Below are 26252 nucleotides of genomic sequence, written 5' to 3' on the forward strand. Positions count from 1 at the left end.
TTGATAAGGCTAATTTCATGCATCGGTCTAGGGGTTCATTTCATGAAATTACTGGGTCTAACGCATTGAATTAAGTCAGGTATGTGAAGTTTTCGCCAGATCCAGGAAAAGAAGAGGACGCTTGCATGGTCCTAGGAAACTGGCGAAAGGGTGAACAATTGGAAGAAAATTGCTAGACGGAGGAAGCCTCGGAGTTGAAGGGTAGAATAGGGATTTCTACGAAAACTCTAGAAGGCTATGTCCGCATCTAAAAAAGGGAGAAGCATGCAGGCTGGAGGGACCTTCTCGGGTGGAGGCCTCACTAACAGCCCCTTGCTCGATTCACCTTTCCACACACTTGACTCCAAATTCGCGAGAGATTCCAGTTAGCACTTGGCTGGGGTTCACGTTTTAGCTTTCCGAGAGTGGTTCGAGGGTTGTAACACCGTCCTAGTTCAAGGGCGAAGAAACAATTTACATTTCCGTTGCTATTTACACTGATTCCGCCGAGCTTCGCTGTTCGAAGCTCGGTTTTCTTTTGTTAACCAATATTTCCTGTTTTATTCCGGATTTTACTTTCGCTTATGTATTGTGTTCATTTTGGTTTGCTGAGTTCTGGTTGAGTTCGCTTGAGTTGGATTGTCGGAGTTGTTTATTTTTTTGCAGTTGGTTTCTGATTATTTGCTGATATTTTTCGTTTGGATCTGAAGAATGGTTCTGTTTTTTTGGATGAATCGGAGGTTGGGTTTTGCTGGAGTTTGTGATTTGTTTGCAGATTGTTCTTGATTGATTGAATTTGGCGGTGATCGGAGCAGATCTGTTAGAATCGGAGTTATGGAGTTGATTTAGTTGATTGTTGAGTTTGGATTGCTTGGATCCGGAGTGGATTAAGCGTCCGACGTGATTCTGAGCAGGAGTGTTTAAATTCATGCCTAGCTTACGTGTTTTCATTTCATTCCGCCTAGTTTACGTAGATCTGGTTTATTTCCGATTCGTAGCAAGTTTCCGGCATCCCAATTTCTATATTCTGTTCGAATCTGGGAGTATGCTCTGTTTTCTGCATTTGCGTTTCTGAATCTGTTAGGAACTTTGCATGCGAAGCTAGCTGGAGCTGATCTGTTATCTGCAGCTTTTTACCGTACTTGCTATATTTGGAATCATGTTCCCCGCTGTTTTATTCTTTCTGCCTAGTCTCAATCAGTTAGTTATTTACTCAGTCAAGGAAGTGATTGTGTCTTTCGGATTTGATGTCTGATTCCAGTAAGTTTTCTGTGTCCTAGGTCTAGCGTTTACATTTCTTGCCTAGATCTAGTGGTAGTTAAAATCTCAACCCCTTTGCGTGGCAGCAGCCGTTTGTTTCCATAGTCTCTTAGCACTACCCTGCGAATCCATCTCTGTGGGATCGACCCCACTTCCCTATACTAATTCATAGTATTCGGGTTGAGGGATTTATTTTTGAAGGGGAGTCGAGTGTGTCCAACGACAAAACACTGTAGTTCTCTTGAGTTCCTGGACCCAGTGATCCAGTGGATTTAAGGAGCGTTGTGTCTGGACCGAGCCTTGCATTAATTCTCATATGTGCACACTTGCTTACTCCTGAGTCTAGTCATTCGACATTAGAGTCGAGAGGCAGGCCCAACAATAACTTCAAATGGCGCCGTTGCCGGGGATGGATGGCGTGCTTAGTGTTAGTAGTTCAGAGTCTGTGTTGTAATAAGTTTTGATTTGTTTTCTTTCTCTTTTTGGTTTGCCCAGTTTATGAGCAGCAGGCTCAAGGTCTAACCTACTGGAGCAACTCATCTGGGTGGAAACACGGTCAGTTTGATTGGCAAGTTAAGGAATACAGTCCTCTACTGTGACCACCCAGATCAAGGGTTCACTACGGGAGGCCCCGTTCCAGGTGATTTACTAAGCGACGAATCTTGGACGTCATCAGACGCGAAGATCCAGACTCAGCGACCCGAATCAGAAACAGAGTCAGAAACAGGGGAAGAAGAGGAAGTAGTCATGGCGCAGGTGGTAGACCCAGATCCAGAAAATCGGCTCTCTCACTGCCCATTTAGATGGAGAACCAGCTCAAGCTATAGTGATGCCAGAGGACTATCGAGATCAAGACAAACGTACTCGGCATCTTGCCGACGTTCTCTGGGCGTGGAAATGAGTGCCCGTATGAGTTCTTAAATGAATTCAGTAAGTTATGTGGTATTCAGAAGAGGCCGAATGACGCAACAGAGGAGGATTATCGACTACGAGCGATTCCGTTTACCTTGAAGGGGGAAGCTAATACGTGGCTATTGAGGTTGCCTTCGGATTCTATCCGCACGTGGAGGGACTTCAAGTTAGAATTCTTAGATTATTTCTTCCCATCCAACAAGACGAATGCACTTAAGAAAGAAATACTAGAGTGTAAGCAAGATTACGATGAATCGTTGAGTCAGTATTGGTCGAGATTTAAGGAGGGTTGTTGGATGCATGCCCGAATCACCGAATGATAGAGGCAGAGACCTACTCTCTGTTTTTACGAAGGAGCAACTCCTGAGTCAAAGGACTTAATGAACTCCTCGAGTGGGGGAAATTTCACAAGAAAAAGGGGAAGTGAGGCAAGAGAGATCCTAGGGAAGTTGATTGACGCTAAGAAGGCGTACGATAACCCTAGGAATGCAGTGAAAAGAGGATCGGTGCATGCTGTGAGAGAACAAGAAGATGACAAAGTCGAAGCAAGGATTGATAGGCTCGAGAAGGCTCTTTTGAACGCGATTGAAAAGACGATTCCACTGGCTTCACAAGGGAAGGAGAAATCTCCTGGTCCAGGAGATAATCAAATGCAACAATATTACGACCCAGGAAGGAGATTATCAGGCCCAGGTCAATGCAATGGGAAGTTGGAATCCCGATGGGAGCTGGAATCCAGGGAGACAGAGAGATACGCCTTGGAGAAACCATCCAAATTTCAGATGGACTGACAATGAACAGAATCAGCTGGCACCACAACAAAGTCAGCAGTTTGCACCTCAGCCCGAAAGACACGGTAACTGGTCAGGAAGGAATCAAGAAGGGCAGGGCAACTGGATCAATCGTAACCAAGGAGACCACCCAAACTGGGGAAACAGAAATCAGAGCAATTAGGGGAACTCTTATGTACCACCACACCAAAGGAATTTTCAGAACAATTACCAGGGCCAAGGAAATCAATACAATAACTCTTCAGGCGGTCAAGGAAACGCTCGTCAGAATCAAGTGAGTGGACCAACTCTGAGTATAGGGCCAGGGCCCAGTCAGCCCCCGAAACCACCAAAAGTATCGATGATATAGTGCACGACCTCGTCAGTTCTCAGCAACATATGCAAAACAACCTGCAATCGAACAATGACGTAGTGCACAAGCTTCAAGACGCTCAGCAAGAACAGAAAGCAGCCATGGATATGTTGGCTAAGCAACTGTCCCAAATAGCCACTTCTTTGAGTGACATGCGGGGAAACGAAGGAAAAATTCCGGCCTCAGTAAGGCCACCTGATAGAGCTAATATAAGTCAGATTACCTTGAGGTCCGGGAAAGGATATGAGGGACCGGTGGTGAGAACAAAGGAGGGGACAGATCCTAAGGAAAGCAAGAAGAAAGAGGATACAACTCCCAGACCCAGACACTTGGAGGGAGGAAGTCCCTTGGTCAAGGATGATCTTGAGGAAAAAGATTTGGAGAAACAATTGCCTAGACCGACCGAACCATTCTTCCTCGACCCAGAGCCGGAGTTGGAAGATGAGGTAGTGGGGAAAAGAAACTGGAGAGTTATCAGCTGAAAGTTCTACCGGAGCAGGGAAGCGACTGAAACCTTTTCCAAGTCGGGGGGAAGCCAAGAAACAGAAGGAAGAACAGGTAGACTTCATGGACATTTTTGGGAAGTTGGAAATCAATCTGCCATTTTTACAGGCCCTGAAGATGCCAGTCTTTAGCAAGTTCATCAAGGAATTTATAGCTGGGAAGGCTAGGCCCAGTGGGAAAATTCTGATAGGCGAGAATGTCTCCGCAGTAATTCAGAAGAGGAAGATGCCTTCAAAATGCAATGACCCAGGTATGTTCACCTTACCCATCTCAATTGGTGACGTGAAAATCGAGCATGCTATGTGTGATTTAGGTGCGTCGATAAACGTGTTACCACTTTCCATATACAAGAAGTTAGTTGGAGTAGGCATGGTAGATACGAAAGTTGTGATTCAATTGGCGGATAGGTCATGCATCTGTCCTGAAGGGGTGCTTGAGAATGTGATAGTCAGGGTACATGACTTCTTGTACCCTGCTGATTTCCATGTGATTAAGATGAGTGATAATGAGTCTGCTGAGTCGGGCGGAGTACTTTTAGGGAGACCTTTCCTACGTACCGCTAAAACTATCATTGATGTTTTTGATGGAACCATTTGCCTTGATTATAATGGGGAGAAATATACATTCAGTATAGATGAGGCAATGAAGAAACCTCTTGACGTTGAAAACCTGCATGCTATAGATGTTATTAACCCTTTGGTCCAGGAATACCTTGACACGGAATTAATGCATGAACAGATTGAGAACTCCGAGATGAGTCATGCCATTGACAGAGAGGTAGCCAGTTGGTGTCAAGCAATGAACACAAGTGAGTTATCTGATGAGGAGTTAACTGAAGCAATTCTGGAATTCTGTGCAAATCCGGAACTAGTTTAGGTCAAGAAAGACACCGTATGTGGCGAGTGTGGAAGGTTCTGCTGGGTCGAGGAAGGGAATGACTACGGAAGAAACAGAGAAAAATCCCTTGCCCCAGGAAAAAGATGTTCCCAAGAAAGAGCTGAAAACACTTCCACCAGGCCTAAGTATGCTTATATAGAGGAGAACGAAACTTTCCCTATTATTATCAACAGCAGCTTGACCGAGGGACAAGAAGAGGAACTGCTGAAGGTAATCCGAAGAAACAAGAAGGCTATTGGGTGGACACTCTCTGACCTGGTAGGAATTAGTCCAGATTTGTGCATGCATCACATCCGTTTGGAGGAAGGAGCAAAGGCCTGCAGAGATCCTCAACGCAAATTGAATCCTAACATGAGGGAGGAAGTGCTGAAGGAAGTATTGAAACTACTCTCCCTAGGAATCATTTATTCCATACCAGACAGTGAATGGGTGAGTCCAGTCCATATGGTACCCAAGAAGTCAGGAATACAGGTGGTCAAGAACGACAAGAATGAATTGGTGCCCACCAGACTAGTCACTGGGTGGAGGATGTGCATCGATTATAGGAAGTTAAATGAAGCGACCAAGAAAGATCATTTCCCTCTACCTTTCATTGACCAGATGCTGGAAAGGCTGGCGGGTATAGTGGGTATAGTGGGTATTTTCAAATCTATGTGGATCCCAAGGACCAGGAGAAGACAACTTTCACGTGTCCTTTCGGCACGTATGCTTACAGGAGGATGCCGTTTGGCCTGTGCAATGCGCCAGGCACTTTTCAGCGGTGTATGATGAGTATCTTCTCGGATCTTTTGGAGGACTGCATCGAGATTTTTATGGACGACTTCACTGTGTACGGGAATTCATTTGACTCATGTTTGGCTAGTTTGGATAGAGTATTGAGAAGGTGCCAGGAAAAACATTTGGTTTTGAACTTCGAGAAATGCCACTTTATGGTCCCTGAGGGAATTGTCCTAGGGCACGTAGTCTCGGAAAAAGGTATACAGGTAGACCAGGCAAAGATTGAGGTGATATCAAAACTGCCTTACCCGACGAACCAGAAGGAGGTAAGAGGATTCCTAGGGCACGCAGGATTTTATAGAAGTTTCATAAAGATTTTGCGAAGATTGCTCAGCCACTCACTCATTTGCTGCACAATGATGTTGAGTTTGTTTTCAATGAGGAGTGCATAAAGGCTTTTCAACTACTGAAAGATAGACTAGTATCGGCTCCCATTATCCGAGCACCCGATTGGAGTTTGCCATTTGAAATAATGTGCGACGCGAGTGACTATGCAGTAGGGGCGGTGCTAGGTCAAAGAGTTGACGGAAAAAGTTACGTAATTTTCTATGCATCAAAAACGCTCAACCAGGCCCAGAAAAACTATGACACAACGGAGAAGGAAATGTTGGCAGTCGTGTACTCTTTTGAAAAATTCCGACCATATTTGCTTGGGTCGAGGGTGATAGTCTTCACTGATCACGCTGCAATAAAGTACTTGTTGGCGAAGAAAGAATCCAAGCCGAGATTAATCCGTTGGGTGTTGCTTTTGCAAGAATTTGATTGGGAAGTTAGAGATAAAAAGGGAACTGAAAATAAAGTAGCCGATCATCTGAGCAGGATATTTCAAGGGGAGACCGAGGAAGCAATACCGGACGCATTCCCTGAGGAACATTTGTACTACGTGAAAAAATTTCTCGACCTATCAGCTGGGAGGAGGTTATGGAGTTAACAGGTCCAGGGGATGTCGAAAAAGGGAAATGCCATCAAAACGCTGAGCCATGGTTCGCAGACCTGGCGAATTACTTAGTCACTGGAGAAGTGCCCAGTTCGCAAGTAATCTCCCGGGCCCAGAAGATGAAATTGAAGAGCGAAGCCAAGTACTATTTCTGGGATGACCCGTACTTGTGGCGAATGGGAGCCGACCAAGTAATCCGGAGGTGTATCCCGGAGTGGGAACAGAGGGATGTGCTGAATCATTGCCTTGCCCTAGCTTGTGGAGGTCACTTTGGACCTAGGAAGACCGCAAGAAAGGTGTTAGACAGTGGTTTTTACTGGCCTACATTGCATAGGGATGCGTTCTAGTTTTGTCAGAATTGTGAGAGGTGTCAACAGACCGGGGGAATATCCAGGAGGGATGAGATGCCGCAAGTTCCAGTGATTGTGTGTGAGATCTTCGATGTTTGGGGGATGGACTTCATGGGTCCATTTCCATCTTCATACGGAAACACTTACATACTTGTGGCAGTGGATTATGTGTCAAAGTGGATAGAGGCAAAAGCAACCACCTCGTGTGAAGCTAAGGAGGTAGCAAAGTTTCTTAGAGCTAACATTTTCAACAGGTACGGAGTGCCCAGAGCTATAATATCTGACAATGGGACGCACTTCCGCAACCGGACTATCGAAACTCTGATGAGAAAATATGGTGTCCACCACAGACTGTCTACACCTTATCATCCTCAATCCAACGGCCAGGCGGAAATATCCAACAGAGAAATAAAGGCGATACAGGGAAAAGACGGTTAATCCGTCCAGGAAAGACTGGAGTAAGAGGCTTGGAGACGCACTATGGGCTTACCGGACGGCATACAAGACGCCTATTGGGATGTCACCATATAGGCTTGTGTTCGGCAAAATGTGTCACTTGCCCGTGGGAGTAGAACACCGAGCATATTGGGCGGTCAAGGAGATAAACATGAGACCCGAATCCTGCGAGGAAGAGAGGAAATTGCAGCTGCAGGAGTTGGAGGAGCTAAGGCTGGAGTCATATGAATCGGCGATGTGGTACAAAGAGAAAACGAGACTCTGGCATGACAAGAACCTCCGGGTCAAGGAATTGCAAGTCGGGCAGAAGGTTCTTCTATTCCAATCCCGGCTCAAGCTAATGCCTGGTAAGTTAAAGTCCAAATGGATTGGGCCATACACTGTTGTGAGTCTGCGTGCAAATGGAGCTGTAGAAATCCAGGGAAGTTCTTCAAACTCTACTCCTTTTCTTGTTAACGGACATAGGGTAAAGGTATTTAGGGATAGCTCGGAGATGTGTGTAGTGGACGAAATGCCACTACGCGCACTCCATGATATCGCCTAATAGATCTGGGAAGTGAGTGTTCTTAGAAATTTCCTAGGTCCAGCATCCAAGAAGTTTTAGCATGACCTGACCTAGGGAATCTTGAGAACACTTGAACATAAATTGTAAATATTCAATCGCTTTCTTTAAATCAAGAAAAACCCAACCTTAAGGAATGTTTTTGATACTGTCATACCCTAGACCCGGGGAGTCTGGCGTTTCAATTTTTAGTTTAATGTTTTTCTCTAAGTGTGATTTTGCAGAAGGAATTCACAAGGGTAAGGAGTTGTGGAGTAAAAATTTTGGAGGGAGTTGGCACCGGTTCGGATTTCAAAAGGCACTTTATGGGGAGGCGTACGGTCGCAAGCGTCATCACCTGCAACCGCCTGCCAAAACGTCCTCTCTCATGCCTACACTATAATCGTTTTGCCTTTTTATTTCTCGTTACCTATTCTCTCTCCAATATTCACAAACACAAAAATCCCCAATTTCCTCTCCCCTTTTACTCTCTCTAACCCTAATTTGCTAATTCCGCCCCAAATTCTTTACAAAAATTCCCCAAAACAACATCCATGGAAAACAAACAAGGAACCGGAAGCACCTCAGGGTCCGCCGACTCTGGGGCGGCGGCGTTTATGGCCGAGCTATTCCAGAAATTTGGGGGTGCGGAGAAGGCGATGGAGGCATTCGCCATGTTTGCAACCGCAATGGGTAAATCCGTACAAGCTGCTCCGTCTTCTAGTGTACCACAACCGGAGACCGTCTCAGAACCCGTCGCCGAACCTGAAACCGTTCAAGAAGCCATCGCCAATCCGGAACCCACTGCCGTACCAGAGGAGACAGTTGCTCCGGAGACCACCACACAACCGGAGGACATTCAAGAATCCACGACCACTAGCCCGGAACCAACCACCGCAGGGAATCGTGAAGACGACTCAGATTTGGTCACAGGGCTGGAATTGTTGGCTATGTGCGAACCAAGATTAGACTCTGCAACTGAGGGGGAAACCCCTGTTTTGGAAGAATCTGTGGGGAGGGAAGCCCCTATAGTTGGTGAAGGTGGGGGCGACGAGGCCCTAAATTCTGAACAAAATGTGGAGGGGGATACCCCTGAGAAACCGGTAGGTACTGAGGCCTACGTCGGAGAAGGATTTGAGGGGGTAGAGACCCCTGTTTACATCTCGGGGGCAACCCCATTGTTGTCCAAGGAGGGAGAAGCCCTCGATTCTGAAATTAGCCAGGAACCCGCTGACGCCGGGGTGAAGTTGATTGTGGATCTGACCGAGATCCCAGAGGAGACCGACTCGCCGGTCAACCCCAGAGATGCTAGGAGGCGGGCTCGCCGGAGCCTCATTGATGAGATTGATGAAACTGTGGAGCCGACGGAGGAAGAATTGCTGGGTCCAGAGACCGCAGCTTCTGAACAGGTGAACTCTCCCAGACCTGGCAGGGGGGAGAGTGATGAGGAGAAACGTCGCCAAGCGGCTGAGAAGAAAAGGAAGGGGAAACAAATTGCTCCTTCCTCGACCAAGAAGGCGAGAGGGAACTCTACTGAATCCACGCTTCCGCCTGCAGCTAAGGTGCCATATGCCGCAGAAACCGAGAGCCCTTCTGAGTCCAGCAACTCGGAAGAGGAACAAGAAGAGGAATTCAACTTTGAGCCAACCGAAGTGTGGATAACTAACATCTTGCTAGATGAAATGAGGACGTTTGACGACCCAAAGCGCACGGCCATTTATAAGGAGAAGAGTACTGAGGGGAAGGTCGCTAAGTCCGGAAAGATGTATAGCTCATCGGAGCTCAAAATGATTGCTTGCAACGATGAATTCCGGACTTATATCGACGCAATAGGCTTCGATTGGTTGCTCAAGCACAGTACTACCGAGGTTCCGATTGACCTGGCCCGAGAATTCTTTTCCACTTTCCGATTTAAGTCCACTACCGATTTGGATGCCGACTCCATTAATTTCAAACTTTTCAATGAGGAACATACGATGAGCATCCGAGAATGGACCTTGCGGATGGGTTTGCAGACGCGAACGGAGGACGATGAAGGCCTGTGGAGCGAGAGGATGATTGGTCCCCCGAAAATGACGCCGGGATTCAAAGCGTAAAGCGCATGGGAGTTCTTGACTCACCCGAGGGTGGGTCAGTTTAAAACAAGCTTTTCGAAGGCACACCACATCGAAAATAGGGTCCTGAGGTTTGCCCAGACTTTTATTAGTTACAATTTAATGGGCACAGCCAACAACGCTCTGACTACCGCCGATCTGTACTTCACATGGTGCATGGCTACGGGGGTAAGAGTTCACTTGGGCTACTGGATAGCCCAAGCCTGCCATCAAGTGACTGCAAATCCTTCCCGGCACCTATACACGTGCCACTTGCTCGGAGCTTATCTGCAGAGGAATGTGATCATGAAGATCCATAAGGCATGCCGAGAGGTAAAGACGTGTTCGCCCCCTGAGGTTTTTAACATGGATTATTTTTTCAATAAAGGGTTGCTGATCGCACGCGGAAGGGAAGTATGCTTTTACGAGGTTGGGCAGTCAGAGACTCAGGTGAAACAGGAATCCGATGTGGTGGAAGTGAAGAATACTACTGGTTTGGAAGCAGGAGCCAGGATAGAAGTAGAGGAAGTGCGAAAGGAGGTTGGTTGGATGAGGTCAGAAATGAAGATGGTTCGGAATGAAATTATGTCCCTGCGGGGTAAAGGGAAGGATAGTAGTGAGGCTGAGAAAGTGAGGAAGGAAGTCGCCGGAGTACGAACGGAGATGGAAGAAATAAGAGTAGAAGTTCGGAAGGTTAGGGAGGAAATGGTGGCCCTCAAGGGGCGCATGTCTGATCTTGTGGCGACATCGACCAAATGTACTGAAAAGATGACGGAAGGTGTTGAGTTGATGATGGCAATGACAAAGTGGCTTAGAGCAAGGTACCCAGAGACACCGAAGGAACTTCCGAAGCCTAGCGGCGATTCTACAACGCCAGGTCAAGGAAGTCTGACTGCGCAGAAGCCACCGCGTGCCCCGAGGCCCCAGACTACTCCATCTCCCTCTCGGCCCGTTATATTGAAGACAGCCGTACCCCGCCCGACAGAAGAACGACAAGAGAAGCCGGAGTTGCCAGCCAGAAAGAAAGCTAAGGTGACCCACCAGATAGCGCCACCAAAGTCTGGCTCTCGCGGGGGCCAGACCCCGAATTGAACCCCCCACGGAGCCAAGTAACCCTTATTTTTTTTAATTTTATTTTCTGTTTTGTTTGTGTTCTTATATGCCAGCATGCTCTGTAATTGTACAATATGTGTTGCCTTTCTTACACTTAGCCCAACTTTTGGTCTAAGTGTGAGAAGGGGGTGTTTTGTTTTTTTTTGCATGCCTTAGTTTGTTTGTTGCGCCTTCTCCCACTTAGCCCGATGCTCGGTCTAAGTGTGAGAAGTTTTGCTCTGTATTTGTGTTTGTTGTTGTTTGCTTTATCAGTCTGCTCTTAGTACTTCCCTTTTCCCCCCTTCACTACGATGGCTTGGGGACAAGCTTGAGTGAAGCGGGAGGGGGGGGAGTAAGTATCGTTTTAGTGTCTTAGGATGTGTGCTTCGCATGAGCTAGCTAGATAATAAGGCAAGATCCCCTTAGTAAGAGTGATTGAAGAGAGAAAGCAGATCAACTTTGACACTTTCTTCCTTAATAAGCCGAATGCGATCTGAATGAAGTTAGGACGATGGAAAACGCCTTAGATAACCTAGCTGTACAGCCCTACTATAAAGAGAGTTATAAGCCTAAACACTTTTAGAGCTAACATGAAACAATGGGCTATCACTTGATGCTTAGGGAGTAGAGTATGAAGGAGAAAAAAATGGGTCAAGGAGGAATAAGCTGGACGAAGTCCAGAAATCGGAGGTATAAGCTGGACGAAGTCCAGGGAAAAAAAAGAAAAGAAATAGGAGGAATAAGCTGGACGAAGTCCAGGGGAAAGGGGTCGAAATACAGAAAAATGAGGAAGAGAAAAAAAAAAAAAAAAAAAGAAAAAAAAAATCGTAGCCTGGCCCAGGGAAATTCATAGGAAAGGAGGAAGAATAGGGAGAAAACTCTCATAACCCGACGCATCAGTGGTATAACTCTAACTTTGGAGCGTTTTTGATCCTAACATCCCTGGTGAGGAATGAGTGATCGAGCGAACCTAACAGATGGGAAATCAATAGGCTATCTTGACTAACTGACAGACCGTTTAGGCAGACGAAGGAAGGGGGAAGATTTGAAGACTGTAATCGATCAGATTGAACTTAAACTTGTGGGGATAGTAGCTTAAAAATTCGAAACTAGTTCATGCTTGTTTGTTTTGTTGTGTTTCTGTTCTTTGTGTTATTTTCTTTTCTAAGTCCGTAGTTGCTTAGGTCTAGGAGTTTGTTTTGTTTTCATTTTTTAAAGTTTTACTTGGTAACCATGCATTGAAATTCGCCTTATTCCTATTTTCTTGTCTTTCATACTTGAGGACAAGCATGGTTTAAGTGTGAGCAGTTTGATAAGGCTAATTTCATGCATCGGTCTAGGGGTTCATTTCATGAAATTACTGGGTCTAACGCATTCAATTAAGTCAGGTATGTGAAGTTTTTCGCCAGATCCAGGAAATGAAGAGGACGCTTGCATGGTCCTAGGAAACTGGCGAAAGGGTGAACAATTGGAAGAAAATTGCTAGACGGAGGAAGCCTCGGAGTTGAAGGGTAGAATAGGGATTTCTACGAAAACTCTAGAAGGCTATGTCCGCATCTATAAAAGGGAGAAGCATGCAGGCTGGAGGGACCTTCTCGGGTTGAGGCCTCACTAACAGCCCCTTGCTCGATTCACCTTACCACACACTTGACTCCAAATTCGCGAGAGATTCCAGTTAGCACTTGGCTGGGGTTCACGTTTTAGCTTTCCGAGAGTGGTTCGAGGGTTGTAACACCGTCCTAGTTCAAGGGCGAAGAAACAATTTACATTTCCGTTGCTATTTACACTGATTCCGCCGAGCTTCGCTGTTCGAAGCTCGGTTTTCTTTTGTTAACCAATATTTCCTGTTTTATTCTGGATTTTTACTTTCGCTTATGTCTATTGTGTTCATTTCTGGTTTGCTGGTTGAGTTCGCTTGATGTCGAGTTGGATTGTCGGAGTTGTTTATTTTTTTGCAGTTGGTTTCTGATTATTTGCTGATATTTTTCGTTTGGATCTGAAGAATGGTTCTATTTTTGGATGAATCGGAGGTTGGGTTTTGCTGGAGTTTGTGATTTGTTTGCAGATTGTTCTAGATTGATTGAATTTGGCGGTGATCGGAGCAGATCTGTTAGAATCGGAGTTATGGAGTTGATTTAGTTGATTGTTGAGTTTGGATTGCTTGGATCCGGAGTGGATTAAGCGTCCGACGTGATTCTGAGCAGGAGTGTTTAAATTTCATGTCTAGCTTACGTGTTTTCATTTCATTCCGCCTAGTTTACGTAGATCTGGTTTATTTCCAATTCGTAGCAAGTTTCCGGCATCTCAATTTCTATATTCTGATCGAATCTGGGAGTATGCTCTGTTTTCTGCATTTGCGTTTCTGAATCTGTTAGGAACTTTGCATGCGAAGCTAGCTGGAGCTGATCTGTTATCTGCGGCTTTTTACCGTACTTGCTATATTTGGAATCATGTTCCCCGCTTTTTTATTCTTTCTGCCTAGTCTCAATCAGTTAGTTATTTACTCAGTCAAGGAAGTGATTGTGTCTTTCGGATTTGATGTCTGATTCCAGTAAGTTTTCTGTGTCCTAGGTCTAGCGTTTACATTTCTTGCCTAGATCTAGTGGTAGTTAAAATCTCAACCCCTTTGCGTGGCAGCAGCCGTTTGTTTCCATAGTCTCTTAGCACTACCCTGCGAATCCATCTCTGTGGGATCGACCCCACTTCCCTATACTAATTCATAGTATTCGGGTTGAGGGATTTATTTTTGAAGGGGAGTCGAGTGTGTCCAACGACAAAAACACTGTAGTTCTCTTGAGTTCCTGGACCCAGTGATCCAGTGGATTTAAGGAGCGTTGTGTCTGGACCGAGCCTTGCATTAATTCTCAAATGTGCACACTTGCTTACTCCTGAGTCTAGTCATTCGACATTAGAGTCGAGAGGCAGGCCAAACAATTTTGGAACTTCACCCTTTTACGTTCTTACTGGCGAGAGTTGGGCATATGTGGTGGAATATTTTCCACCACAATTGCCTCTATTCCGTCCTTTACAGGTGACCTGTTTGCAACCAAATAGTTGGTCCTTCCTGCGAACATTGCTTTTTTTCGTGCATGCCATTCCCAGCTTCCTTGTTTGGTTTGATCAGCTCTCTCTTCCTGGCAGCTCCACTGTCTTTCAGACATCGGGTTGATCAGGTACAAGCGTTCTTTAGGGAAAACGAATGGAGTGGCTTCCCCAGAATCTCCTTGCAGCACTTGGCCTAGTTGATCCGCCTTTCCGTTCTCACATTTTTTTCGATCAACTGCTTCCCACTCGAATTCCTGTAGAAGGAGTAACCATCTGATCAAATGCGGGTTTGACCCTCCCTTAGCCGATAGGTCTTTGATGGCCGCATGGTTTGTATACACTTTCACTTTGGAACCAAGTAGGTACTGTCTGAACTTCCCAAGTGCAAGGACTACTGATAGCATTTCTTTCTCGGTCACATCATAGTTCCTTTGTGCTCGACTCAATGTTTTTGAAGAGTAGAGGACCACATATCTTCTCCCCTGGATTTCCTGTGTTAATACCGCCCCCACAGCATAGTTGCAGCCTCGCATATCACCTCAAAAGGGTGATTCCAGAATGGGGTGCGTATTATTGGGGAACCTATCAGCTGGTTTTTTAAAAGCGGAGACGCGGCCTTGCAGGCGTTAGAGAATTCAAACTTTGCATCTTTCTGGGGAAACTTCATCGGGAGTTGGGGTCCCTTTGCGAAATCTTTGAAGAACTCTCCATAAACTCCAACGCGCCCCAACACGGCTCTGATTCCCTCCTGGTTGGTGGAGTACGGAAGTTTTGCCACCTGTGTGCGCTTTGCTGTGGCTGTTCGAAGATCTGCCCAGTTTGAATTTCGCTTCTTGGGTATCAGTTTGAGTTGACACTGGAAGAGCAGTTCCTCCTGGCCTATCATGAAATCTTCCCTTCTCAAAGTGGGGTCGGTTATTCCTTTTTTCATAATGGCTTGAGGCCGGAGCAGTTTTGGATTTATCTCCATCAGGTCTGCTGTTTTCCACTTGACTCCTTCTTCAGCAGGCCTCAGCTTTTTCCTTGATTGCCCTTTTTATCCAAGCAGATTTGGTTTGACGTGTTCGTGATACGTCTGGCTGGTCAGGCTCTTGATGGTAACTGGTGACCCAGATAAGGGCAATAATTGCTCTGTAGGTGAGGGATTCTTCCTCAGCTGTATACTTGATGAGGCAGCTTGGTCAAGTGGTTTTGCGATCTGCTCCGATTGAATAATCTCTTTTGACCTGGCTGGTCGTGATGGTTGGCAGAATTCCATAATTGCTCTCTCAATGGCTTGTTCGTCCATTTCCACAGTCATTGTTGTTTCAAACCAGTAAGCTGCTTCTCTCTTAAGTTCTTCGTCAGTAGTGGAATCAATGGAGATTTTCTTCTCCAGATCCTCTTGCTTCAGAGATCTGGCAGCTTCTGCCGATTGAATGCTCTCTCTGCCCTGAGGCTTCATCGCAACTTTGTGGATGTCGATCGTGAGTCGTTCTTCGTTAAACTCTAGGTTTATTATCCCGTGGCGGACATCGATGACTGTGCCGGCAGTGGATAGGAATGGTCTTCCCAAAAGAATTCCGACAGACTCTTCCGCCTCTGGCTCCGTCATCTTTATGACAAAAAAATCGGCGAGGTACATAAATTTGTTAACTTTGACGATTTCATTTTCCAGAAACTCCCTCAGGGTAAATACAAGACCCATCTGCTAATTGTATTTCCAGGTCTGTTTCAACAAGTGTAGGTTCTCCCAGTTTTTTGTACATAGAATGTGGCATGATGTTGATGGAGGCCCCTAGGTCACACATGGCGCGCCCCATCGGAACGTCTCTGACGGAGATTGGAAGTGTAAACACCCCAGGGTCAGTTCTCTTTGGTGGAAGATCTTTAGGTTCGGCCATCTTTTCTGTTTCGACTATTCTCCCTTTCTTAGCAACTTGTTCTTGAGCGTTAGACTCTTCTGCCTGTACGACTTGATCAAGGGTGCTGGACTCGATACCTCTGTTATGAGTGAGTCTGGACACTGGAGGACTTGCGGATGAAGTTTGCCAAACTGTTTCTGATTTTAGAGAGACTATATTGACACTCTCTCTCCCAGCAGGTTGCTGCACAGTAGCTAGAAATTGACCTTCGTTGCCTCTCAACTCGCCTAGTGACATGGCAACCTGAGATAGTTGCTTAGTGAGCATATTGAGCGCAGCCCTCTGTTATTTTTGAGCTTCTTGAATCTCTCGCATTGTATCTTGGGACTGATGCGCGATCATCATATCTCCGGGACCTTCATTTTGCTGCTTGTTGTATCTTTGATTAAAACGACCTCCTCCATGGCCTTGCTGATAGTACCCGAAAGGTCCATACTGCTCTGACTGGTTCTGGGGGAAGTAGTTCTGTTGGTTCCCTTGCTGGTTTCCTCTTGGATATGGTGGAACATAATTCACCATTTGAGTGCTTGGCTGCCTTCCTTGGTTACCATCCTCTTGGATATGGTGGAACATAATTCACCATTTAAAGCTTTTCCGTCCGAATTGTTTTCAACACGGTTCGCAGATGCCATCCATGCTCTTCCTCGTTCTTTGAGTATACCAACACATCGTCGATGAAGACTAACATAAACTTATCGAGATACTCATGGAAAACTCGGTTTATCAAGTCCATGAAAACTGCCAGGGCGTTAGTCAGTCCAAATGGCATCACAACAAATTCATAATGGCCGTAACGAGTGCGAAAAACAGTCTTAGGGACATCCTCTCGTCGGACCTTTAGTAGATGATACCCCGACCGCAAGACCATTTTCGAAAATACGCCCGCTCCTCGAAGTTGGTACTTATTCTTCAAGGTCAACTTGTTGAGCTCACGATAGTCGATGCACATTCTCATCGTTCCATCCCTTTTTGTTTACAAACAACACAGGCACTCCCCATGGTGATACACTAGCTCGGATAAATCCCAAATCTAGCAGTTCTTGCAACTAAATCTTCAATTCAGCCAACTCTTTAGGAGCCATTCGGTACGGTGCTTTCGATACTAGCTCAGATCCGGATTCCAAGTCGATGGTAAACTCCACTTGTCTGTCGGGCGGCGGTCCAGGAAAAGTTTCAGGGAACATATTGGGAAAAAAATCTCGTACTACTGCCACGTCTTCCACCATCAAATCCTTCTTTTCCTCTCCGTTCAAGTACACAAGATACGCCGGACGCCCTTTTCTTATCTTCTTGGTTGCTTGTAAAGCAGAGATTATGGAGGTTCTTCGGTTCAAAGAGATCCCGTGAAAGATGGTCAGCTCATGGCCATTGGCTTGGAAAGAAATCTGTCTCTCTTTACAGTGAATCGTTGCGTGGTTCTCGGTAAGCCAATCCATTCCCAAAATTTTGTCGAAGAAAGTAACTTATTCCTTATGAGTATCCGAACAGCTCAACTTCATCCTTTCACTAAAGTCTAGTACCAAGAACTTAAAAATTGATCAAACAGTCTTACTTGGATATGAACTTATTTCCAAAATTGTAACAACACTGCTGAAAGTGTCTTAATCGGAAAGGCTGTAGAATTAATCAAGAAAACAACAACATTTCTAGCTCGACTTTTATTTTGAATCTCACTAACTTGCAACAATAGGTTATGATCATCCCCACTGAGCATGAAGGGACATAAGATAGGTCATGCATGTAGGATGGAATCGAAGTAATTCTCAATTCACATGGTAGGCTACCAAACAAGAAAATTCAGTTGTTTGACCAAAATTGAAAGGTCCATACATCAATGGAAAAGGACTTAAACATGTCACGGAAAAAAGATCAGTTGCATGAGGATTGAGAAATGTTGGTAGTTGTCACAAAGTAGCACTGATCATGGTTCCACGAAAATCATAATATGGAATAATAAAATCACATCAATGGGTTCATAAGTTTGTGAAAGGCAACCAAAGTCAAAGGAACTTTAAAAAGAATCAAGTGGAATAAATTCGTTAAGGCAATGTACAAAATATAGACCTTAATTTCGTTCAGCAGCTGCTGCGGCTTCTAATGTGTGTTCTATTCAGCAGCTGATGCGACTTCTAATGCTGCTCTGTAACGAGTGGTGACAACGCATGCTTTCTGGACTCTCCAATAAGCGTTAGTCTCTCTGTATAGAAAGGGGTGATTCCAGTGTCCACCGCATTGGTACCTTCTCATCAATAGTGAAAAACAAAATGAGAAAACAAGAAAATAAGATTATGTACACCTACGCACTACGCACAAACATAAAGTAGCACCATGCTTCCCAAGCAACGGCGCAATTTTGGAGGGACTTGGAAAGGGGCGAAAACGCGATTAGAATGCGGATCAAGTTATATGGAATGATAACCGAACCGGTTGGATCAGTTAGCAAATATCGTTGCCACTTAATCACTGCAATCTTGCTCTTGCTCTTTCTTCCTTACCCAAGTAATTTGTAAACTCTCAATTTTGCACAACTTTAACAGTAAAGCGGCAAGTTTGGGGTCGATCCCACAGAGAAGTTGGTGTGTCGAGTGTGTGAGTAGTGAACAGGAGGGTTGGCTGCTGCCACGCTTTAACTTGGGAGTTTTTAACTACTGTTTTTACTCTAGGCGGAATTAAACTAGCTAGCTTGATCAACAGAACTTTAACTACTGGGTCAAGTGAATTGCAGGTAACAGCGGAAAAGTAAATGCGAGGATGAAAAAGAAAATAACTTTGATTAAATTAAACTAAGTACAGCGTGAAATTGAAACTAAGCTAACACTTTGGAGACTAAGAAAGCGGTAAAAACTGAGAAGAATCTCAGCGGGAAACTTAAGATAACGCTAACAGAAAACAAGTATTCTGCAGCGCTCCCGTCGGTCGCCCTTTTAACTAAGCTATCTGGAGAACTAAACTAAGCTAGTGAGCTGAACTAAACTAGATAACTAAGCTAAGCTAAACTAAGCGGAAAGTAAAAATCAGATTCTCTTTCTTGTGGTGGCACACACTCTATTTATAAGCTTGATTCGGCCTCTAGTTGGATAACGATCTTGACAGGGAATAATCGCTCATGCTGAGAATGAGTGATTCACTGATATCTACATGCTTTTCTTCTAGAATGACGATGATTTTGAGTAATAGATTTATGACCCAGCTTCGTCCTTGCGTATCATAAGCTAGCACGTGTCCCCTTCTAGAACATCGTACTGGATAACAGAATGATGCGCCATATCCAGCTCATTTCCTCACGTGTTCTTCTTCTAGAAGCCAGGGGTCCCCGCCTAACTGCTTGATTGCTCCCTCTTGATCAACTTCCCCGATTCTTGGCCTTTTATCGCCTTTTGTACTTGCCTGATCAGTTTGGCCTTGCTGCCTTGGCCAAGCGGCATTCGTGCACATTTAACACTTGTTTTGCGCGATAAACCGATCGAGCAGCGTACATTTACCCTCAAACTGATGCATGAAATGAGCCTTATCACGCCCGTATCAAACAACACAACAATAGGTGTATCGAGGAGTTTTCCCATACCTGCCAAATTCCCGTTCTCGTAACTCCCTTGTTCAGTCTTGGGTTGTCTAAAACTCAGCGCTTATGCTCTAGCCTTGGAGGGAAGTCTTGGACGGTGAAGTTGTTGTCGCTGAGGTTGATCACGATTCATCCTTGGTTCCGCCGGTGGTGCCCTAGACTGCGGACGGAATCCTTGGTTGTTCTGCCTTGAACCCATCCCCATGTTCTTGCTCGGACACTCTCTAGAGAAGTGACCATTTCCACCACAGTTGAAGCACTTGGTGGTGTTCTGTATTCTACATTCTCCGAAATAGTGCTTGGACCACACATTGCATTGCGATGGTCTGGGTCGAAAGTCACCCCTCTGGCTAGAGAAATTCTGTCTGCCTCCATACTGTGGTTGGTTTTGGGTGGGCTGGTACTGTAGGAATATTTATATTCCTATATGTGACCTATGTAGATATTGGTTTAATATTAAAGATTAAGTTCAAACATATCAGTTGGATTCTAATATAAAAGACGATACCGTGATGGATCGGTTTCGATTAAAGAATTAGAATCGGGTGTATTGATAACCCTCTTCTCTTGCCTTGCATAGATGGTATAAATATGTGTACATTAAAGTGTATAGAAGATGGAAAGCTGTAGAATAAAGTCTACAGAAAATCTGATGGGTTTTACATGAAAGGGTGTAAGTGAACGGATGCAACCTTTCACAAAAGGTTGCGTATAACTTACATAAACAAATCAGATTTTCAGATTTGAAGGTGATAAGAATCTCTACAGAATTCTATATACAAGAAAGGGAATACAGTAAAGTCATATTATTACAAGATTCTTCTCCATCGAAAGAATCCGAAAAGCAAAGGCTAGAGAGATGAAAAGATCAACCACAGCTTTTAGGAAAAACATCAACTCGTGTAATTCCTGCCTACATCAAATATAAGCTATGGATGGAGGTTGGTAAATCATCTCTTTGATGTGGTATATGTTATGGTTGAATTAATACAAATCTAGAATGTGATTTCGGTATAGAAATCGGTAAAGCATCGAAAGATGGTAACAGTTGGTATTAGAGCCAATCTAGATTTGGTTTATTCACCAATTTAAGTGTTCAAATTGAAATATGAATGTCATTGTTTCATTTTGATGTTATTTGATTCCGTTGCGCATTGGGTGAGTGTTTCATGGAAGGTAGAAACATGAAAATCAAAGGGAGAAATCGAGTGGAGAAACCGATGCAAACGCCCGATCGGGCGTTTACAAGGTATAAAATCGCCTGACCGGGCGAATTCTTTGGAATTTCTGAGAATGTTTTATTTTAATCCTTTTAATATGCATGTTAATGTTATATGACTTGTTAATCACCAAAGTGGTCTTGCTATATGATATTATGATTATGGAAAAGGATGAAAAGTTATTTATTGATCATGATTAAAGGATGCTATAAACGACATGAAGTTGATTGATCAATAATTTTATTATCTATATACTTGGAGATCACCCAAAGGTGGATCATTGTGTATAAGTTAATAAAAATGAAAAGGGTTAGTTTTGTCTACAGTATCATATGTGGTATGTACATGATAAGGCTAATTTCATGCATGGGTCTAGGGATTTAATTCGTGATTTTACTAGGACTAAGGCACGTTTTAAGCCAGGTGTGTGAAGGAATTCGCCAGGTCCAGGAAAGAAGACCAAAAAATCACAAGGTCGAGGAACTGGCGATTTAGTGAACAATTATGAAGAGAATTGCTCGACGGAGGAAGCTCCAGAGTTGAAGGGTAGAATAGGGATTTCTACGAAGACTCAAGGGCTATGTCCGCATCTATAAAAGGCAGAAGCATGCAAGCTGGAGGGATCTTCTCGGGGGAGACCTCACCACAGCCTGTTGCTTAGTTCACTTTCCCACACACACACTTGATACTAGTTTTGAGGAGATCTCAGTTTGCACGTTCGGGTTTCATCTTAGCTTCCGATATGGTGTAACACCGCTCTTGTTAGGAGCGAAGAAACAATTTATTTCCGCTTTCCGCATTTTACTTACTCTGCCGAGCTTCGTTGTTCGAAGCTCGGTTCGCTGTTTTCACCGAATAGTTTCTGGTTTAAATGCAAGTTTGATTTTCCGTTATGGCGATTGTGTTGATTTCTGGTTTGATCGTTTCGCTTATTGAGATTTTGGAGTTTTAAATTGTCTGAGTTGGATGCGTTTCGCAGCTGTTTACTGAGTTATTGTAGGTTAATGGTCAGATCCGGGAGATTGGAGTTGGATTGTGGAAGAATTTTGGTTGGATTTGCTGGATTTGTTGGTTGTTGGGTTCGGATGTCTTGGATCCGGAGTGGATCAAGTATTCTGACGTGAATCTGAGTAGTTTCGATCTGATTTTCATGCTTAGTTTACGTGTTTTACTTTCATTCCGTCTAGTGTACGCAGATCTGATGTTTTTCCGAGTTGCAGCAAGATAACGACGACCAAATCTCTATATTCTGTCGAATCTCGCTTTTTGCTCTGTTTTGTTCATCTGCAAGTTTAATTCGGTTGAGAGGATGCATTTTGCTGCGAGCTAGCGTCAGAGTTTGTTAATCTGCAGTTCTTTCCGTACTTGCCATTTTTGGAATTATGGTCCCCACTTTCAGTCATATTCTGTTTAGCTAGATTAGGTAGTTGTTTACACTGTCTAGGAAGTGGTTATGTTTCTTGTTGTCGAAGTCTGAATTTACAAGTTTAACATGTCCTAGGTCTAGCATTTACATTTTCTGCCTAGGTCTAGAGTTAGTTTAAAATTCTCAACCCTTTTGTTGCGTGGCAGCAGCCATTTGTCTGTCCAAAGTCTCTGAGCACTACTTTGCGAGTCCATCTCTGTGGGATCGACCCCACTTCCCTATACTAATTCATAGTATTCGGGTTGAGGGATTTATATTTTTTTGAAGGGGAGTCGATGTGTGTCCAACGACCAAGCACTTTATGTTCTCTTAAGTTCCTAGACCTTGTGCTCTAGTGGATTTAAGGAGCGTGGTGTCTTGACCAAGCGCTTGCAGTGATCTATTTCTGTGCACACGTGTTAAAAAATCCTCGTTTCAAATGGCGCCGTTGCCGGGGATGGATGGCGTACTTTGTGTTAGTGCCTAGAGTTTTTGGTGTGAATAATTTTAATTTACTTTTTCTTTCCGTTTTCTTTGTAGTACATGAGCAGGAGCTTCCACCGGAGTAACTCGTCTGGTTGGAAATACGGTCAGTTCGTTTGGAAGATCAAGGATACAGCCTCCACCGTGACTACCAGATCAGGGTTCACGACGGGAGATCCGTTCCCGACTGAGTTTTTGAGTGACGAATCCTGGGAATCTTCAGGACGAACAGATCCGGAGTCCCCACCAGAATCGGAAACAGAGTCAGAAACAGGGGAGGAAGAGGAAGTTGAGATGGCACACGTAGCGGACCCAGATCCAGAAATAGGGTCACTAACGGCTCATCTCGATGGAGAGCCAGCACACGCAATAGTGATGAACCCACGTCAGAGATCTATTGAGATCAAAACGAATGTGTTAGGTGTCTTGCCAACATTTTCTGGGCGAAGGAGTGAATGCCCGTACGAGTTTTTGAACGAGTTTAGCAAGTTATGTGGCATTCAAAAGAGGCCTAATGATGCGACAGAGGAGGACTATCGCTTGCGCGCGATTCCTTTCACTCTAAAGGGGGAGGCAAATACATGGTTGTTGAGATTACCCCCGGATTCTATCCGCACCTGGAGGGACTTTAAATTGGAGTTCCTAGATTACTTCTTTCCATCCAACAAGACGAACGCTCTGAAGAAGGAGATAGTGGAATGCAAGCAGGATTACGATGAGTCATTGAGCCAATACTGGTCAAGGTTCAAGGGATTGCTGGACGCATGCCCGAATCATCGGATGATAGAGACAGAGACCTACTCTCTGTTTTATGAAGGGGCAACTCCCGAGTCTAAGGATTTGATGAACTCCTCGAGCGGGGGGAATTTTACAAGAAAGAGAGGAAGTGAGGCAAGAGAGATTTTGGGAAGATTAATCGACGCCAAGAAGGCGTATGACAGTACGAGGAATGCTGTGAGAAGAGGCTCTGTGAATGCATTGAGGGAGCAGGAGGATGACAAAGTTGAAGCAAGGATTGATAGGCTGGAGAAAGCCTTGCTGAATGCTATCGAAAAAACTAATACAGCCGCACCAAAGGAAACGGCTAAGTTGTTAGGTCCAGTAGATAATCAACTCCAGCAATATTACGGACCTCAGGAAGGTGATTACCAGGCCCAGGCGAACGCGATGGGAAGTTGGAATCCTGATGGAAGTTGGAACCAAGGAAGACAAAGAGATGCACCCTGGAGGAATCACCCGAACTTTAGATGGTCTGAAAACGAGCAAAGCCAGCCAGCACCCCAACTGAGTATACAGTCCGCACCGCAGCCCGAGAGGCAGGGTAACTGGAGAAATCATGAGGGGCAAGGAAATTGGAACAACCGTAATCAAGGAGATCACTCGACCTGGGGAAACAAGAATCAAAATTATCAAGGGAATTCTTATGTACCACCACATCAAAGGAATTTCCAAGCACCTTACCCAGGTCAAGGAAGTAATTTCAACAACAATCCAGGAGGTCAAGGGCACATTCGCCCAGGCCAAGGAAGTGGAACAAACCAAAATATAGGGCCAGGCCCTAGTCAGCCAAGCTCTAGACCAAGGAACCTTGATGAGATGGTTCACGACCTCGTTAGTTCCCAGCAGCACATTCAGAACAATTTACAGTCGAACAATGATGTGTGTCCAACGACCAAGCACCTTATGTTCTCTTAAGTTCCTAGACCTTGTGCTCTAGTGGATTTAAGGAGCGTGGTGTCTTGACCAAGCGCTTGCAGTGATCTATTTCTGTGCACACGTGTTAAAAAATCCTCGTTTAAAATGGCGCCGTTGCCGGGGAATGGATATGTTGGTCCACAAGCTTCAGGATGCGCAGCAAGAACAGAAGGCGGCAATGGATATGTTGGCCAAACAGTTGTCTCAAATAGCTACTTCCTTGAGTGATATGCGGGGAAACGAGGGCAAGATTCCTGCATCGGTAAGACCACCTGACAAAGCCAATATTAGCCAGATCACGCTGAGATCTGGGAAGGAGTACGAAGGGCCGGTCATGAGGTACAGAGAGGTCACGACCCCCATTAAGGATAAGGAAACAGAGGAAAAAACCCCTGAATCAAGAAACTCGGTTGAAAGCAACCCTGCAGTTAGAGATGAACTTCAGGCAGGAGATTTAGAGAAACGGCTGCCCAGGACAATCGAACCATTTTTCCTAGATCCAGAACCGGAATTGGTAGAGAAAAAATGAGTCGATGAATCTTCAGCAGGTGAATGTTCCGGAACCGGGAAACGACCAAAACCTTTCCCAAACCGAGGAGAGGCAAAGAAAAAGAAGGATGAGCCAGTGGATCTTATGGATATTTTCGGGAAACTGGAGATAAATCTACCCTTCTTACAGGCTTTGAAAATGCCAGTTTTCAGCAAGTTCATCAAAGAGTTTATAGCTGGGAAGGCTAGACCTAGTGGAAAAATCTTGATAGGCGAGAATGTGTCCGCGGTAATTCAGAAGCGGAGGATGCCTTCGAAATGCAATGACCCAGGTATGTTCACCTTGCCTATTTCCATCGGCGATGTAAAAATTGAGCATGCTATGTGTGACTTGGGAGCATCCATAAATGTGTTACCCCTGTCCATATACAAGAGGTTAGTGGGAGTAGGTATGGTGGATACGAAGGTTGTGATCCAATTGGCGGACAGGTCATGCATCTGCCCTGAAGGAGTGCTCGAGAACGTAATAGTCAAGGTACACGACTTCCTGTACCCGGCTGACTTCCATGTGATTAAGATGAGCGATAATGAGTCTGTAGAGTCTGGCGGAGTATTATTGGGGAGACCTTTCCTGCGAACTGCTAAGACTATCATTGATGTCTTTGATGGTACTATCTGTCTCGATTACAATGGGGATAAATATACATTCAGCATAGATGAGGCAATGAAGAAGCCACTTGATGTTGAAAATTTGCATTTTGTAGATATCATTAACCCCTTGGTCCAGGAATACCTCGAGACTGAATTAATGCAGGGACAGATTGAGAACTCAGAGATGAGTCATGCTGTTGATAGGGAGGTGGCCAGTTGGTGCCAAGCAATGAATACGAGCAAGTTGTCAGATGAAGAGCTAGCAGAAGCAATTCTGGAATTTTGCACCAAGCCCGAGCTAGCCAGATCGAGGGAGACACTTTATGGGGCAAGCAAGGAAGATCTTCCTGGATCGACTAAGGGGATGACGACTGGAGCAGCAGAAAAGAACCCCCTGCCCCAGGAAAAAGATGTTCCCAAGAAGGAGTTGAAAACACTTCCGCCAGGCCTAAAGTATGCTTACCTTGAGGCGAATGAGACTTTTCCGGTGATTATCAACAGCAACTTGATCAAGGAACAGGAAGAGGAGCTGCTGAAAGTCATCCGAAGGAACAAGAACGCTATTGGTTGGACACTTTCTGACTTGGTAGGGATTAGCCCTGATCTGTGCATGCATCACATTCGATTAAATGAAGGAGCGAAACCCTGCAGAGACCCTCAACGCAAATTGAATCCCAATATGAGGGAAGAGGTATTGAAGGAGGTATTGAAGTTGTTATCCCTAGGAATCATTTATTCCATACCAGACAGTGAATGGGTTAGCCCAGTACACATGGTACCCAAAAAGTCGGGAATCCAGGTTGTCAAGAACGACAAGAATGAGTTGGTACCGACCAGGCTAGTCACCGGTTGGAGGA

At 44.9% G+C, this 26252-nt stretch overlaps 1 pseudogene; it reads left to right on the forward strand.

Moving 5' to 3' along the window:
- The window catches only part of LOC121779009, a 226429-nt pseudogene that overhangs the window by 153527 nt on the left and 46650 nt on the right, over positions 1-26252 (forward strand).

Source organism: Salvia splendens, chromosome 19, assembly GCF_004379255.2.
Source record: "Salvia splendens isolate huo1 chromosome 19, SspV2, whole genome shotgun sequence".
NCBI classification, from domain to species: domain Eukaryota; kingdom Viridiplantae; phylum Streptophyta; class Magnoliopsida; order Lamiales; family Lamiaceae; genus Salvia; species Salvia splendens.